Source organism: Protobothrops mucrosquamatus, unplaced genomic scaffold (genome assembly GCF_001527695.2).
Source record: "Protobothrops mucrosquamatus isolate PMUCROS unplaced genomic scaffold, P.Mucros_1.0 scaffold3184, whole genome shotgun sequence".
Classification (NCBI taxonomy): Eukaryota; Metazoa; Chordata; class Lepidosauria; order Squamata; family Viperidae; genus Protobothrops; species Protobothrops mucrosquamatus.
Window position 1 is genome coordinate 63,466 of NW_015389182.1, and position 5,235 is coordinate 68,700.

Genomic DNA, 5,235 nt, shown 5'->3' on the forward strand with positions numbered 1-5,235 from the left:
GTTCTGCTGAATGCCTGCCTTTTAATGAAGAAAACAGGAATATTTTTGAATTGTGCAGTGCATGAAATATGAATAGAGGGGATTTCTTTTTACTTTGTGATGCCTGGTATAATTTTCAGCTGGATCCTATCTCAAAATGGTTGGAAGCTATGCTGTTGAATCTCAGTAAATTTACAGGGACAGTCCTCCCTCCCTTTTCTCCTGCTTTAATAACAGAACTAATCTAATACTCATAATCAGTATTATTGGTAAGTAGCCTTTATCTCTGTACATGTGAAGGGGGGAAAAAGACCAAAGCTATGGGAAATGAGAATTGCAAGAAAAAAGGAATGGCCAACACAAAATGTATGAAAGGAGATTAAGATAAACATGCTTGGACTAGATTTTTAAGAATGTGTCCGTGCCAATTACTCAGAATAGCTGATTTCTATTTTTTAGGCTACATTCTGACCTGTTGAGCGGGATTCTTGTTTTTTAATCCAACAAACTATAAATGGGGCTATTAGTAGAACTTTGTGCCGTGTATAAAAAAAATCACCCCTGCATTTCATCCATGAGCAGGGCTCTTATGTCGAAGATAAACACAGCAGATTTAGAGACACGTCTGATGTAAACTCCGTCATATTCCAGGTAGAAAAGAAGCAGCATCCCTGGATACATTTGGTGCATTTGGCTTGTACTGCGGATCTTTTGAGCCTAAATCTTCCGTTACGCATGGTCAAAAGAAACTCGGGATGGGAAAACTTCTATAAATCTCCTGCGGAGAGGGGGAAGATTAATCGGAGAAGCGCTCGAACCACTATTCCTTACAGAAACTACGGCGCCACCGACGAAAGACTGCAGTGGATGAGAGACTACGGTGCTGTCAGCAAGGAGAGCAGGGTGTGGTTTGGACGAGGAAGTTCCGGGCAGCCTCTTCTGCGACTCTACCGCGCCTCCTGGCGGCCACTCGGGCGATTTGCTTCGGCTCGCTCCAGCCAAGGGCCCCGTTGCCAATTTAACTGCAGTCGCAGCGAAGGAGGCGCCCGGCGCTCCCGCCCTCCTCCTGCCTGCAACTCCCCCTCCGCCGCTTCCCTGCGAGTTGACTCGGCACAGTAAGCGCAGGGCCTGAACCCAGGCCCGTCCCGTTCGTCCCGTCGCCGTCATGGACATGAAGAAACGGATCCACTTGGAGTTACGAAACCTGACTCCGCCGGATGTAAGCCTGGGCGGGAAAACGGGAAGCCGGGGACGTCCTCCTCCCTTTTCGACAGCTTGTTCTCTCGCCAGCCGTACAGGCGCACACCGGCCCGGGGAAAGCGGGCTGGTTTTAAATTTAAAGCGCGGAGGGGAGGGGAGGGGGTTGAAAGAGCACGCATGGCGGTCGCTGCTAGTCCGCGGGCGAGGGCAGGGAGCGCCGCAGCTGCGGCCGCAGGGCAAAGCGAACGTCTGACGGACTCGAGAAGGGACTCCGCGGCCGCCATGTTTCCGCTGCTGCGTCGGTCCCGCGAGCGTGGGGCTGCCGCGGCGGAGGAGCGAACGGTGCCTCGCGTGCGCGCGGCGACCGCTTCGTCTGCCGCCCACGGCGCGCGTTTCTCCCCCTCTTAAACGGGCAACCGTCGCGTGAAAGGGGCGCGCGCTCTTTCTCGACGGCGCCCCCGTCGCCTCTGGCCGGGCGCGTGCGCTCGGGCCTTCGCGCCTGTGTGCGTCCTCCTCTTTAAACGGGCCACAGTGGCAGAGAGCCGGGCGTGCGCGCCCTCTTTATAACCCTCTCCCCACCAAGTCGTCGTTCCCGCCAAAAAGTTCATAGTAAACTGAAGGTGCTTTTCAGCCAAATCTAAACTCTGATGGGCCTCCCTGGAAGAATTTGAGAGATTTGTAAATGATGCATTTCCAGTTGCGACACTCTCAAGTTGGCCTCGAAAGGGCTATTGTGGTTCAAAATATAACAACATATTTTGCAGCCTAATTTTTAAAAAGCAGTAAAAGGGACGATACTTCAGTCTTTAGTGGCTACTTTACCAGCACGGTTGGACCAGAAAAGTATGTTCGTGCTCTGAAGTCTATTTAGATTATTTTTAAATAAAAATGCCTATTGAATATAAATATCCTACCAGGCATGGTTAAAATGTAAATCAAAGGTTTTTCTGTTTTTTAATCTGCCTGTGGTTTTCTGTCATATCTGAACTTTAGCCATGCTGTTGCTTCTTTTTTTAACCCTTTATATTTAAGCCTTTATATGTACTCTGGTGCCAGAAAAAAAAAACCTACACATTTCACTTGTTTATTTTAAGGCAGGAACTATAAGTTGTCAATGTGTCTCCTCTCATATTTGTCTGCCTGAAAATACTAACAAAAATCAGCATGGTATCCCAGAAGATAAACAAGGTACATACCTGTACTCTATACAGTACTCTTAAGTTCATATCTGCTGAGTTTTGGCTTCTCCCACTAAAATGGAGGCAATTTCTGGCAGGTATCTTAAAATTGTCCTGTCTGTTACTTCATTCTTATACATCTTTTCAGCCCAAGGCAGTTTCAAGTCTGCTCAAAAGAGCTTGTAGTAGAGGGATTATTCTCTTTTAAATTTGGAATGAAATAAGATTCTTCAAAGTCACCTTTGATCTTGATTTTTTGCTTCACATATGGACACTTTGAAGAGATGAATATTTATAAGATACTAGTGTTCTTTAACATAATGTACTTACCTGTGGTTAACTTAGCCATGATGACTTTCTTTAACTCTGAAACATAATAGGAATTGTACAAAATTAAGATGGAATATATATCTATTGCATGGACTGAGTGTACTGCATGGTATGCTAATGTTGCTAAGGGTTTTGTTAATTAGTAATTCAGCCACTACCATATTCCTTTCTAAGGCCCTTAAAAAAGTGGATGGCTTTTAAAAGAGGAGAGTATTTATATTTAGAGAGTTTGCCAAATTATTTTAAAGTGTAATGCAATATTCTTAAAGTGGTACATATAATATTTTGTTAATGTTTATATAAATATTGCTCAATGATTTGTAAATATGGAAAGAACATTTACAATTCAGTATGACTCACGTGTTTAAATACTTTTTGTAGAAGTTAATTATAAAGATCAGTAGGTATTTATGTGGTGTCTCTAGTAAAGGACAAACTTTCTTACACTGATAATTTTATAACAGTTTAATTCAAAATGCATTATATTGCAAACTTTGAAAATACCTTGTTTGGAAACTGATTATGAGAGTCTATTGTATACTCTGTGTGCTGATTTAGCAGTTTGAAAAATGCGTAGTTGTATTAATTACTTCCTTAGCATTGAATTTGGCCTCTGTTTTCTAGCTTTGAAAGTTCACTCAGAACATGGAGATAGTCTTGTTTTAATTTCATAAAATTATTTTTTTATGAAGGAACGTGATTTGGCTGTTCTTATCTGCTAAAATAAATAGGAAGCATATAATGATAACAGTTGAAAGGCAGTCAGTGCTGTATTATATATAAAAATAGGTACTGTATGTTTTAAAATAATGGTAGTAAAAGATAGCAAACTAATTTTGAACATCTTTTGTCATTGCATTTTTTTTCTTATGAACTTACTGCAGAATTATCTTATGCAGAGACCTGCATTCTGCTGTAATACTAGACAGCTTTGGGGCTGGACCAAATTTGGATGAGCAGATATAATCCCTAGTATGCCTCTTTTTAGTGGGAAGATGTTTGCTGATTTTCACACGTAAGCCTTGTGGCTGCAGAAGTTGTTGCCTGTATTATCTAACCAGATTGTCATTGCTCGGCAAAAAATGGGGAAGGTTATTTATTGGAAGTAAAGTATATTGATATGAAATTGAAGCTTCTGCTTTGACAATAAAGTTGTGGGCTAGACTGTTTTATTAAGAATTTTCTGGAACAAATCTCTCCAATATATTCTTAATTTCCTTATTGTCTCATATCTTATTTCTTAATTTTTTTAGATGTCTACTTTGTATACTAGCAAAATGTTTAACCATTTTAATGGATTTTTAAAGTTTTAATATTCGTTAATGATAATGATTTTATATATTTATGGTTTTAGATTTGGTTTATGCTGCCCAGAGTCCCTTGCTCATGAGATAGGTGGCTCTATAAGTGCATAAATGAATAAATAAGCATATTAGTAAATTGGGTCTCTGCATATTCTCTTTTAACTTCAAGTGCAGTCTCCTTCATAATAAAAGAAAGTGGTGTGCTGCTTACTAAAAGAAATGGACCAAACTGACTTTTATGTTGCTAGAAATAAATTTTAACATGTATGCCAAAAAGAATAGCTTTTACACATTCCTTATTATAATAGTCTCTGAAGTTTTCTAAGTTTTCTGTAATGAATAAGCAGAAGCCCTAAAATCATCCAATAGAAAGTAAGATGTTCCCAAATAGATGAGATTGTACTGTAACCTTACAGTATGTAATTATAACTTGGTGGAAGATTTGTAACCCAAGAATTACAGTATGTCTTTTTTATCCATTCTAATTTTGAAATCCAAAGTATAATATAAAGTGTTTAAATTCCTCAACTAACTACAGTGTATTTGAAAACCTAATTCCCACACTGGGCATAACCCTATTTTGCGACAAATGTGTTTGAATGAATGATCCATGGCACACGAAAAAATTTTGAGTAGAGCTTAGATTTTGAAATCTACATTAATTATCATTAGTTTGTATTTGTGTTTAAACTTTACATACATGAAAGACAGCAATAAAGTCAACTGCAAAATGAAGTTCTATCATTTTGCATACAGTTTTGAAAATGTACTGGGAGATGTCAGAGGCCCATGTGAATAGAGCTTTATGCATTTGAGGCAGGTAGAGCCAATTAATGTTCATGCTCCATGAGCCTAATTGAAATGACTTGCTTGTAGAAGTGCAGATTTTTATCTAATTCAAATCAGGTAGCTATGCTAGTGCAAAATTCCCAAACTAGTCAAAGACGAATAATATTATTTTTACAGGTGAAATACACTGAGGTAAAAAAATGAATAATTGGCAGAGGGCCAGACAGATTTTTTTTTCCATGAAGAGAATCCCCAAATCTATATTTTTAAAAACTTAAATTATGTTTGTTGAAAGTAGAAATATGAACACAAAGACAGAATTTTAAAAAATTAAATCTAATTTTAGTAATCAGACACAGACATACAAGTTTTAATCTGCATTAACATTGATGCTATTACATAGTTGTGGGACAGAGAGTGGGAGAACTATGCTGATTGGAAAAGCTCCAAATTCT